The sequence below is a fragment of the Mastigoproctus giganteus genome, chromosome 4 (genome assembly GCF_048544385.1).
Source record: "Mastigoproctus giganteus isolate SK-2022 chromosome 4, ASM4854438v1, whole genome shotgun sequence".
Lineage (NCBI taxonomy): Eukaryota > Metazoa > Arthropoda > Arachnida > Uropygi > Thelyphonidae > Mastigoproctus > Mastigoproctus giganteus.
Genome location: NC_143578.1, coordinates 84760335 through 84774275, shown reverse-complemented (window position 1 = coordinate 84774275; position 13941 = coordinate 84760335). Strand labels below are relative to the sequence as shown.

At 35.6% G+C, this 13941-nt stretch overlaps 1 protein-coding gene across 5 annotated transcripts in view; it reads left to right on the top strand.

Annotated features, from left to right (window-relative positions):
* Alg12 (Alg12 alpha-1,6-mannosyltransferase) overlaps positions 1-13941 on the top strand; it is a 295448-nt gene that overhangs the window by 102527 nt on the left and 178980 nt on the right. The gene's annotated exons all lie outside the window — the stretch shown is intronic.

Genomic DNA, 13941 nt, shown 5'->3' with positions numbered 1-13941 from the left:
GAAAATCACGTCGAACCTTGGTAAGATGAGTCGCAATCACCGCAAGAAATGTTGTATACCAGATCATTAATTTGTGTTGCGAACGCGGAAAGAACTGAGTGATTGTTCAGTATAGTGTGTAATTTCCGTATTGGCCTGGCCACAATTTTAAATTCGGTATCTTTAAAGAATCTATTAAGCTGTTTGTGCCACTGTTCAACATATGGGACAGAAATAAAGTATTTTTTTATATTACTATTGTGGTTGATGTAGTATTTTGTATCCTATCCTTAGCCTGTACCCTAATTCGGTTTATTGTGGCAAGGGGATAACCCCTGTTTAAGAACCTGCTAGTTAATATTTGTATTTCTGAGCCCAAAGCAGATTCCGTCGTTGAATATTTACAGGCATTTAGAAATTGATTAAAGATAATCGATCTTTTATAGGTGAACGGGTGATAGCTATTATAATGTAGAAGCATACCGGTGTTTGTAGGTTTTCGATAGATGCTAAATTGGATTTTATTTGAGTCCCGAGTAAGCATGAAATTTAGAAAGTTTAATGACTTTATATCCATATCCTCCCTTTCCAATGTATTGAGTCTAGAATGAATATTATTAAACAAATATAAAATGTCTTGGATAGTACTACTATCAGTAATAACTAGAACATCATCTAAATACTTCCCATAGTATGTGATACAGGGTCAAAAAGGTTTCAAATGTTTATGCTCAATCGTTGAGAGATAGATCTCTGACATTAATCCGCTCAGGCTCTAACCCATTGGCAATCCAAAAATTTGTTTGTACGCCTTGTCTTGAAAGGTGATATGGTTGGCTTCAACTAACAGTTTAATTAAGTGAAAAATTTCCTTAATAGGTAGCTTCGTATAATTAATCGGTGTCGAGTTTTTATTTAACATATCCCAAATAATATCTAATGTGTATTCAACGTTTACATTCGTATATAATGAGGTAACATCTAGTGAGAATAAATTGTCATTGTCACCGAGTCTACAGTCTTTTAGCTTAATAAATAATGTATCGTAGTTCTTAATCCCAAATTGTATTACCTGTCTAAAGGATTTTATAATGTTATATACATGTGTGGCTAAGGATGAAAATGCCGAGTTCCTGTAGGAAACAATAGGTCGAATAGGAAACCCAGTCTTGGGTAATTTTACCTGACCGAAAAGTGCAGGAATATTGTATGTTCTGGCTTGTATGTTCAATTCCTTTAACTGAACCATAGTAATGTAGTCGTTTTTTCAATACGTGGTTAACGTTTTATTGTATTGATTGACCAAATTGGTAAACAGTGCCGGATCTACTTCATGATAAGTGAAGGTATCTGACACAACTGAATCTAACTTATTAATATAATCATGTTTATCTAGTACTATCACTGTATCTCCTTTATCTGCCCTCTGTATAATAATGTCCTTATTTCCCCGAAGTTCTCGTAAAGCTGAACTGTCATGTGTATTCAATTATTTTACAAATTTGTTAAAATATATGCAGGGGTTTGTCTTTGTCTCTGGGCAAAGATGTTAATAAAGCTTTAAAGATTTATCGAGCTACATGAGGTGAGTTTAGTTGCACATATAATTAAATAATTGTGACTGCCAATTCATAAATTTTATTAGTTAACAAGTTAACTTTAAATTTATTTGTCTTTTCTCCTAGTTTAAAAGACTTATTGTTAAATTTTTTAGAATGTTATTAAATTATTATTATTATTAATAATTGTTTTACAGGTTTAAATTTTCCTCTAAAAATGTCAAGTAGTGGAAAAAAGAAACCATCTGGAGCAGAATTTAGGAAAAGAAGGGCCGAAAAGGAAGCTGGATCTCAGGAAAGTATAAAGAAATATAAAAACCTGCAAGAATATTTCACAACTGCTATTGGGAATATTGAAAATAATGACCAAGAAAAGCCCATGATATCAGTGATTGTCCCTTCATTATGCAACCTTCAAGAAGAAGATTGATCGATTTACTGCCTAATTTTTCAGAATTTATTTTGAATGAAAATTCTAACCAACACCCCCCAATTTTAATGTCGGTCACTTCGTTATGCGACTCAAATACTAATGCTGCGGTTCTCCGAGAGGTAGATGAATCAAAATCGCAGCCTGATTTTTCAGAAATTGGTGATAATTTCGAATTTCAACACAACAAATTTATCAGACCCAGCCTTTTTGACCAAAATTTGTAATTCAAACTTATAGATCAACTGGTTCTTCGCGGTCCAAAGCAAGTTCAATTAAATGGTATCCTCACAATACCCGTGGAAGTCATTTCTCAAATAATCATTATTTTTGTACACTTGCTAATAACGAATTTATACCACGTAGATGGTTGATGTATTCCGAAATTGCGGACCGTATATTTTGTTTCTGTTGCCTATGTTTTGATCAAGGCTCGAGATTGCATTTAGCAAGTGATGGATTCAATGATTGGGGTCATTTATCTTCACTCCTTAAAGGTCGTGAAAGTAGTGCAAATCACATGAAATTTTATGAGCCTTGGATAGAAACTGAATCAAGACTTAAATCGGGAAGAACAAATGACAGAACAGAAAAAATGTTGATTCAAAAAGAATTAGATCGTTGGAAAAATATTTTGACTGGATTGATGAACATAGTTTTGTATCTTACAAAAAATAACATGACGTTTCGTGATTCGTCCAATAAATTGTATACGAAAAACAGTGGAAAATACTTAGGTCTTATTCAAAATTGTTATTATTGGTAAAATTTGATCCTGTTGTGCAAGAACACTTTGGCTGTATTTTGAAAGGTGAATTAGTGGTTCATTTCTGTGGGAAGAATATTTTAAATTAATTTATTCAATTAATGGCTGAAGAAGTGATAGAATAATATTGAGCATACAAAATGCAAAATATTTTTCTATAATAGCTGACTGTACACCAGATATTAGTCATGTAGAACAATTGTCTTTGATAATACGATTTGTTGATTTAACAAATACTGAGTTTGAGATCTGTGAACGATTCTTGGGATTTACTCCAGTAGTGGACTCCACTTGTAAAGGACTATCGGATGTTATAATGAAGTCGTTGGAAAAAAATAAAATCAGATTAAAACATTGTCGGGGTCAGGGTTATGACAATGGAGCCAATATGAAAGGCAAAAATAGTGGTGTTCAAAAGAGAATCTTGAATTATAGTCCATTGGCATTATTTATGCCCTGCGGATGCCATAACCCGAACCTTGTGTTGTGCAGTGCTGCAAAATTTGTCAAATGTGTCACTGTTTGGAACTTTAGGAAGATTATACTCTCTGTTTGCTGCTTCTGTTAATCATTGGCAGGTTTTAATTGACCATATTAAACTTTTCACATTAAAATGACTTAGCAACGTGCCCTGGGAAGCGAAAGTTTCCAGTGTGAGAGCTGTTAGATAGATTGGTGATATCCATGATGCACTCATGGCTGAAAAAGTGGAAAAACATGATCCTGAAACTGCACATGAAGCTACAACTTTATGTGGCCAACAAAGATTTCAGTTTTTTGATTTCATTAGTCATAGGGTACAACGTACTCTTCCAAATTAATATCGTCAGTAAATCAGTGCAGAGTCAGAGTATCGATGTATATGGTACTGTGGAATTAACTAAGTGCTGTATGAAATTTTTAGAAGAATATAAAGAAAACAGTTTGCGGAGAGCTATTTTAAGTGCTAGTGAACTTGCTACCCTTCTTGATGTTGAACCTGAATTTAAATCAACAAAACGATTGAGTACGTTAAACGATATTTAGATTATGAGAGTAGAGACGAACCAAATGAAGCACCCAAGGAACAATTTGAAATTGAATTTTTCAAAACATTGCTTGACGTAGCTATTATGTCAATTTCTGAAAGATTTGAGAAACTCAATAAGCATGCAGAAACATGGGGTTTCCTCTACAAAATAAAGGAACTACCAAAGAGGGAGAAGCCTAAAAAGCAATGCCCTGATCTCCAGCTGACATTAACTGTTGGTGAAGATAATGATATTGAAGGTGGTCCTTTATGTGATGAACTGATAAGTATCTACAAATTTGGATTATTCAAACTTGGATAATCCATCTCCACTCAGTGTTTTAAATTTTATAAAAAAAGACGAAGCTGGAAGATTTATATCCGAACATGTGGATATATTTGAGAATCTTATTAATCACACCAGTTTCTGTAGCTAGTGACGAGAGAAGTTTCTCAAAATTGAAACTAATAAAAACATATATGCACTCATCTATGTTGCAAGAAATGTTGACTTCACTAGCAACCCTTTCGATCGAAAATGACGTGGCTCAAAATGTGGATTTTTCTGAATTAATTAAAACTTTTTCTAGTAAAAAAGCAAGAAAAGTAAATTTTTCGTAATATTTGTATTTTTATTTAGTAGATATCATCCTATTTTTGAGTATTTAATAGTCACTTGATTTTTATACCAAAGAATTTAACTTTCTGGTTTTTTTTATTATTTTTTTTTCTTGTTTATATTAAATAATGTTTATATACATTGTTTGTTGATACTAATTTTATAATAAATAACATTATTATATTAAATAATTTGGTTAGTTATTTATTTCCAAAATAATATATTTTGAGAGACCCTTGTATTTTCATGTTTCTTGCTTTTTTAAGAAACCTTATTTTTTTTAACTAAAAAATGTAAGTATTTTTCAGTTAATAACAAGGATAATATTTTTAAAAATAGATGAGAGGAAAGATTTGTTTGATGAGATAAGTTGGATAATAAAAAAAAATTCGTTGTATGCTGAGTCAGTTAAAAATATAGCCAAGAACTCAATGTTACAGATATCTCATATACTTTTCTCAGGAGTAAATTATCTTTTGATTTTTATATAGTCTACTGACTCCTGAGGAAGGCACATGAGGCACCCGTAACATTTAGATTTTGACTACATTTTTAATAAAATGACTGCTTTCTGAATTTTTTTTTTTTATATATATATAATTTTCCAACATTTTAATAAAGTTTTGTGGTGCAAAAAAAAATCTTGCACAGGGCACTGATAGACCTAAAGCTGGTCCTGCTGGGATTACTTCCAATTCTGTGTTCATCATTTCAGCCAGTTGTTTGATGTTTTCAGTCCTATGTGCTTGAAACTGATCCCGTGCTAGTAGTGCATTTTTACGTAGTAGTCCACCAGGACCCTTGGACCAAACTTTTACAAACCAATCCTTCATACATTCTTCATCCATCCATTTGGTGGTTTATCTGTCTGTAAAGTTTTTCGTTTAAAAAGTAACATTGGTGGAAGTTTGGTCCTACCAGAAAAACAAGTTAAAAATGCAGTGTAATGTGTATTTTAATGTCCAGTGAGTTTAATAGTTATAGATTTTTGTCCCCTCAGATTTATGATTTTATTGGATGGCACATCAAAAGTCAACGGAATTTCATCCATATTCCCAATTTGACTGAGTTCATAGTTGTTTCGTTTTTTATCATTAAGGACAAATTTATGGAAATCTAATATTTTCTGTTCATACGCAGCAGGCATTCTCTGGACTATTGTAGTTCTTCTGTGTAAACTTAACTTGTTACTTTTCATAAAGCAATAGCACCAAGATTCAGTTCCTTTAAAGTTGTATATCCCAATGTCAGCTGTTATCATTGTAGTACTCGCTGCAATGCCCAAGTCTCTAATTTCCATTATCCAACTACACAAGTTTTCTTCCAAATTTGGCCATTTAGGTGGAATTTTATGATGTGCTTTGTTTTATCAGCTTCTTGTAATAAAACTTTCTGCTTCCTCCATTGATGAATCATCTTCTCAATAGGCGGTGGTTCGAAATTCCATTCTGCTGCCCCGTTCCCGTGTTCTTTGGCATATTGTACCTTAGCTAAAATCCAATAGTATAATTTTGCCTCCTTGATGTATGTAATTTTGCCTGCCATTGATTAGTGCTTAAATGTATAACTGGAATTCACTTATTACTCCAACAACAACCTGGTAAATACTGAAAAGTATTAATGTATAGTAGTTAACTATCTGTTAACTACTATATGTTAAGTCTCGGTTTTGAGCAAAACTGTATTGCTACTTTCGACTTTTTAAGACTTTGTAGGATTTTTTAAGGTATTTATAAGGGGAAAAAAAGTGCATCATCTAAGCCGACAAATATGGTACTTAGTATATAGTGTTGATTGTCAACACTATATACTATGTACCTGTGTACATACACATATACATATGTGTATGTATACTCTATGTCACAGTACCAGAAATAGTGTGAGTTTTAGTGGCCAGTGTCAGCAAATCCCACGTCATGCCTCAGAAGAGGAGAGATGATGTCAGCAGGGCAGGGGTTAGTTTCCTGTACTGCAGTTTAATTTGGGGAACCTGTTATAACAACACACACTCTACATGTACACAGCTGTTGTACTTACATTTATGCAATTACGCCTTTTTTTTTCTTTTTTTCTTTTTATGTATATGAGGCAGACTGAAAAACAGCACATAACACAACATTCTCTCACACATTTATCTTCTTACTTTCATCATACAGACAAACAGGACACAGATGCCATCTAAATATAACATCTCCCAAGATATATTTTATATTTTATTTATTAATAAACATTCATTTGGTCACCGCATGATTTGCACAGGTCACCTAACGTTCATGCACATTTATACAACTTAGCCTGCAAGAATAGGGTTTTTTTTTTTTTGGTTTTTTTTTGCTTATATACAAATTCAAAGTACAGCAGTTAACACTTATAGGACATTCTCATTCATTCCGTATTTTGACACTTTTTCTTTCTTTTTTGGTTCTCACTCACTCACTCTCTCTCTCTCTCTCTCTCTCTCTCTCTCTCTCTCTCTCTCTCTCTCTCTCTCTCTCTCACACACACACACACACACACACACACACACACACACACACACACACACACACACACACACACACACACACACTATCACATTTAGATCCACTTGTGCTTATATACTCACATTCGTGTGCCCACTAATATTTATAAAAATAAATTTATATAATTTATTTATATAAATCACGTCTACGTTGTCAGACGTGATTGAGAGTTGCAAACCAGCATAGACTGCCATTCATGGTTCTTACATACACCAAAGTACAAAACACATAAGCAGGAGCTCTCCATCATATATGACAATGCAGATATGACAGAAAGCTGCAAAAAAGTACACACTATCGCTCAATTTTTTTTTTTTTTTGTAGTTGTTGGCGCATTGGCTTCTGTAGCCATAGTGCACCTCCCAAGGTTTTTGCAGTATTTTGATCCAAGCCCGAGGCGGGATTTGAACCCGTGACCTTTGGGTTGCCAGGCAGGCACTTTACCCACCCATCTAGCCCAGTCGGCCTATCGCTCTTAGGCCTTACATATGAAATATGTAAGGCCTAACATATGTCAGCCTTACATATTTCACAAAGTTAGTTAGGCAAGCTAATGTATATTATGAGATGCATGTGGCAAAGAAAAGTAGCAAATGCTTCTTTGCTTAATTAAACTAGAAGGAAAGGGATGAATCACATTGATCTGCTAGATATGAATGGCATAACAGTTGAGTAACCTGCTCAGGTTGCTGACAAACTAAATAAGTATTTTGCATCTATATTCACACACGATGTGTTTTTTAGGGATGGGGATGCTGGAAGTATATAAAATTATAAGGAGTACGGAGCTAAATGATTTTATGATGACTGGAGAGGAAAATGGAAGATAAATCGTTGAAGCTAAATGTAAATAAGGCACCTGGTATCTATTCAAATATATTGAGAGAGAGAGAGAGAGAGAGAGAGAGAGGCAGAAAAAGAGGTCAGCAAACCTCTAGTCTTATTTGTCAGAGCATCCTTGGATTCTGTGGAGGTTCCTATGATTGGAAATCAGATGTATCCCCAATCCAAAAGGGGGATTAAAGGGTGAAATGAATATTATTTTCCCTGGAACAGACCTGTTTCTGTTCCAGTGAAAATAATAGTCAGGACTGCAGGACTCTAGAAAGTCGCGACATTCCCTCATACAATTTTACTTTCTAAAAGTAGTTGAGTAAATTTGTTTACTGTTTGTTCCTTCCGTGCTGTAAAGGAAAAATGGTAACTCTGCCAATTTAGAACATTCAGAATAGGTTCTTTGGGCATTGCATTACTCCAGATTCTGTTAGTTACTAGCTGGAATGTGTTAGCATAGTTCTCGTACTTATCTGACAAAGACCAGAAGAAATAATTTTGAATTTACTGATTTCAATCATTATAATGTTAAAACTCTTAAAAGTACAGATTTTGATGACCATGAACTGCTAGCAGCAACAATTAAATGGAAATTTAAAAATACAAAGCCAAAGAACAATAGAGCAACATTATATATATCACAATTTGAAGAAGACAAAATAAAGGAAATTTATGGGAAAACACTACAAGAAAAATTAAAAGATATAAACTATTCATCATCTGTGGAAAATATATGGGAGAAAACTAAACAAATGACTAAAGATGCAGCCTTAGAAACCTTGGGAACAAAACCAAATAATCCTTGGATTACAGCAGAAATTTTAAATGTATGGACGGAAAAAAGACAAATGAAAAACCTCCTAAACAAAGAAAATTGTCAAAAAAAAAAGGGAAAAATATAAAACCTTAAAGAACAAAATAGACAACCTATGTAAAGCTGCTAAAAGGAAATAATTGGAAGACAAAGCAAAGCAGTGCAAAGAGGCAAATTAACGTCACGACTCTAAAACAACTTACCGGGTTATAAAAGAACTCTCTAAAACATACATCCCAAAAACACTGATGATGAAAAATAAAAACAATAAAAAAACAGGAAACACACAAGAAATTTAAAAAATATGGAAAGACTATTACCGAACCCTGTTCAAATGGGAAGGAAAAAACACTCCTGCCTTAGGTAATAGAAGAGATAAAGCATCCTCGATAACAAAAGAAGTAATTCAGAAAGCAATTAGCCAAATGAAGAATGGCAAGGCACCTGGAAATGGTGATATCCAAGCAGAACTATGGAAATTCGGAGGCAATGCAATGTTAAAACACTTCGCACAATTGTTTAATCTAATTTTATTTACAGATGATATACCAGAAGACTGTAAAAGTGGAATAATAGTTCCTATACACAAAAAAGGAGATAAAGAAAATTGTCAGAATTATAGACCCATTACCCTTTTAAACCATATATATAAAATATTTATAAGGATCTTACAAAATAGAATACTTAAAACATATGAAGAAACAATAGGGATTTAAAACAATAGGATTTAGAAAAGACAGATCAACAATAGACCAAATATTCACACTAAACATCATTGCAGAAAAATATTGGAATAAGAAGAAACCTCTTTATCTGTGCTTCATGGCCCCGAGTGCCAAGCGTTATTATTATTATTATTATTATTATTATTTATTATTAGCCATATGGTGCAAGGAAGCCTGAGGCTTATGCTGCATGGCCAAAAAAAAAAAAAAAAAAAATTTTCCCTATTACCCTGAGAGAAAGAGAGAGAAGTAGAAAGGAATCACCAAGAAGGAGAAGAATGATGATATCCAGCTCAGGACCCTGGGTGTGCCAAGCCCATACTCACCAGATGTGAGCCCCTGGGGGTAATGATCAGGCGATATCTCTGCGATTATAAAGCGATTTCTAAAGTGATAGTGATACACATTTATAGAGTTTAAAGAAAATCCTCTATTCTATATATATACAGTTGCTGAAAAGTATCAGCACAAAGGATCATAAGAAAGGAAAGACACCTTTCTTTTATTTATTTTCTAGTTCTACTAACTACTAATCAACTTCCGCTTGGTCACTAGGTGGCACCGCTCCTACCTCCCCGTGGCGGGGCCGGAAACCTGGGAGGAAAAGCTCTCACTCCCAGGGCTAAAAGGAGCAAAAACATGAATGATCCAAATATCACAACCACAGATCCCAAAGATCCGACTAATGAGGATAATGAGACAAATGTTACCAAAAGACAAAAAAAGGACACAACATTGCTTCATGCACCTACCTTTTTAGTCCTTCATTCAACATCAGAACAGCCATTGGGAAAACTGTCGCCATTTGTAATCCAAAAATGTCTATAAAGTGTAGCTGGAACACCAAAAAAATGTCAAGAGACTGAAATCAGGCGACATTTTAGTCGAGCCAGCCAATGCAAAACATGCAGAAAGACTGCTTCAGATAAGAACTTTTGGAGGGATCCCAGTAGCAGTCTCTCCCCATAACAGCCTAAATACATCAAAAGGAGTAATTTCTGAATGGGACCTTATTAGTGTCTCAGAAGAAGAAATTAAAAATGAGCTAGAAGATCAAGGTGTGTCATTGCTGTGAGAAGGATTAATGTTACTAGAGATGGTATACTTACTCCAACTAGAAATTTGATACTGACCTTTAACACTCCCAAACCACGTACATCGGTAAAGGCCGGCTATCTCAATTGTCACATCAGACCATACATTCCGAATCCTCTCCGCTGCTTTAAATGCCAAAAGTATGGTCATTCACAAATGGCATGCCGTGGAGTTCCTATCTGTTCCAACTGTGGATCTCAAGATCATACCAATCAGAACTGTCCAGCCAAGCAACCGAAGTGTCCAAACTGTAAGGGGGATCATTCCGCCTATTCTAAGAACTGCGAATTCTGGAAAAGAGAAAAGCAGATTCAACGATATAAAGTAGAACACTCCGCCACATACCAAGAAGCTAAGAAAACTGTACTCGCAGCTATTTTAAACAGACCTTCCTATGCACAGGTCATAAAGAATTGGCGTACAATAGAGACGCAAACAGATTTCACGATTCCCCCAAAGAAGTCTATTTCGGACTGGGCACGAGGTCTACTTATCACATCCCAGCCAAAACAAAAAGAGAAAGTCACAAACACACCACTATCTGTACCTCCCAATGCAAAACACTCAGAAACAAAAGCCACAGAAAAACGTAATATCATAAGCCAGAAGCCAACGGAACAAATGGATACAGAAATGACCAATCAAGCAGAGGAATCAGTACTAGAGATTTTTGGGGAAGAAGAGATGGATACCGGCAAACCATATTTTCCAAAGGAAAAACATAAACTTGAAAAGTTTAAAGCAACAGCTAAGAAACAGTCTGACACTTTCTCCAAAACCAAATAATGGGGATTGTAATCCAGTGGAACTGCAGAGGTTTCCGCACTAATATACATGATATATATGATCTGATTGCACAGCATACCCCGCTGTGTCTTTGCCTGCAAGAAATATATCTCAGACCTGTTGTTGTTGTTGTTGTTATTTGGTTTTTAGGAGCATTAGCAACTAAGGCCATATTGCTCCGGTGCGGTGGTCATTCCCTGACCTTTCCGCATCCTCCGTATTTGGTGGTGACGGGCTCGAACCCCGGTCTAATCAAGAAGCGTGTGCTACGCACTGCTGCTCCTTCCCACCTGGCTACGGAGGCGCCAATCTCAGACCTCAAGACTCTCCTACAGTAAAGAACTATATCACATACCGTAAAGACAGAGTAACAGGCGGCACCACCCATGGTGGTGTAACAATTTTGGTTAATTCACACATTCCTTCCCAAGTTCTTCCACTAAACACAACCCTTGAGGCAGTTGCAGTACGCATAGCCATTAAATCTCTCATAACCATTATAACAATTTACGTTCCCCCAAACCAAGAATTACAACAACAAGACTTAGAAGATATATTAACTCAGTTACCTCCACCCTTATGTATACTGGGAGACCTCAACGGACACAGTCCTGTGTGGGGAAACACAGCCATAGACCGGAGAGGAAAACAGATCGAAAAATGGATAGAACAGAATGACTTAACCCTGTTGAATGACAGCACACATACATACACGCATCTTCCATCGGGAAACAGCACAGCTATCGACCTATCATTATGCTCTCCAACATTATTTCCAATACTTGATTGGTCTGTGCGCAAAGATCCTCTCAGCAGCGATCACTATCCAATAATCATTACCATGATATCAGGAACCACATGTCAGTCACGTAGAAATCCCAAATGGAAAGTAAATGAAGCGGATTGGGAAAAGTATAAATCCCTTGCAAAATTAGATGCAGATATTATCAAGCAAAAACCGTTAAATGCAGCAGTACAATATGTAACAAATAAACTAATCCAAGCTGCTGAACAGACTATTCCAAAAACATCATCACACCTTCCAGTACATCCAAAATCATTACACGCTAAAAGAGAGACAAATAAAATCTGAAATAATTTCCGAAGATGTCCCACTACAGAGAACCTCGTATTATTTAAAAAGGCACGAGTGCAAGCCAGATATGTTAGAAGAGCCAGTAGCAAAGCATCCTGGATAAAATTTGCATCCACTTTTACAAGTTCCACACCATCTCAAACTGTCTGGAATAAAATCAGCAAAATGAATGGCAGGTACCAGATTAATCCACCTCCAATCCTAAACTGGAATGGACAAATCACCACACAGCCTTCAGAAATAGCCAATGCACTGGGCGAAACCTTTGCCAAAACATCAGCAACCACATCATATACTCCTAGTTTTCAAATATACAAGGCAAGAATAGAAAAACACAAACTGAATTTTTCCATAAGAAATGATAAACAGTACAACCTTCCGTTAACTTTTCATGAATTAAAAACAGCCCTGTCGCAGACAAAGCAAAGCACCGTAGGACCAGACCAAATTCACTACATGATGATAAAGGAACTTGACCACCAATCCCAAATGGCATTACTTGAACTTTTCAACAAAATCTTTCTAGAAAACCAATTTCCAGATAGTTGGCATCATGCAATAATTCTGGCTTTCCCAAAACCGGGAAAGGATCTTTCTAATCCACGAAACTACCATCCAATTGCTTTAACAAGTTGCCTAGGCAAAGTTATGGAAAAAATCATCAACGCTTGTTTAATGTGGTATTTGAACAGTAATAATCTTCTCGACCCGGCACAGCATGGTTTCAGGAAAAATCGCTCAACACTAGACCTACTTATAAAATTAGAAAACAGTATACGGAATGCCTTCATCCGAAAGGAATATCACGTCATGATCTGCTTTGATATAGAAAAAGCTAACGATACGGCATGGCGTTATGGAATCCTTCAAAACCTATACCTCCTTGGTTTACGTGGACATCTTCCTAAATATATCCAAAATTTCTTGCAACGCAGGACATTCCAAGTTAGGCTGCAGACAATCCTTTCAAAGGTTTTCATCCAAGAAGAAGGTGTGCCTCAGGGGTCTGTGCTTAGCACTACCCTTTTTGCTATTAAAATAAATACAATAACCGAGCACATTCCAAGAATCGTTGATGCAGCTTTATACGTTGACGATTTCAGAAGTTCCTACCACTCTCAGAATATGCGAAGTATAGAACGGCAGCTACAAGGAACAATAAACAAAATAAGCAAATGGGCTCAAACAAATGGCTTCCAGATTTCCACACAAAAAACTGCATGTATACACTTCTGTAGGAAACGAAACCTACACCCTGATCCTGAATTGAAACTTGACGGACATATTATCCCAGTAGTACTGAGCATAAGATTCTTAGGACTTCTTTTGGATAAGAAGCTAACATTCCTTGATCACATTAAACAACTCAGGCTTTCTTGCTTAAAGAAATTAAACATTCTCAAAGTTCTTTCCGCAACAACTTGGTGAGCAAATCGATATACACTTCTCAAACTTTATCGATCTATAGTTCGTGCCAAACTAGATTATGGAGCAGCTGTTTACGACTCGGTGAAACCAAATGCTTTGAGATGGTTAGACCCTATACACCACAGTGCACTCCGTATAGCACTCGGAGCTTTTCGAACTTCACCTATACAAAGCCTTTATGCAGAAGCCCATGAACCTTCATTAGAGCTTAGATGACAGAACTTGTTATTGCACTATGCTGTCAAGATAAAATCTATCAGTGATCATCCAAATAGAGAT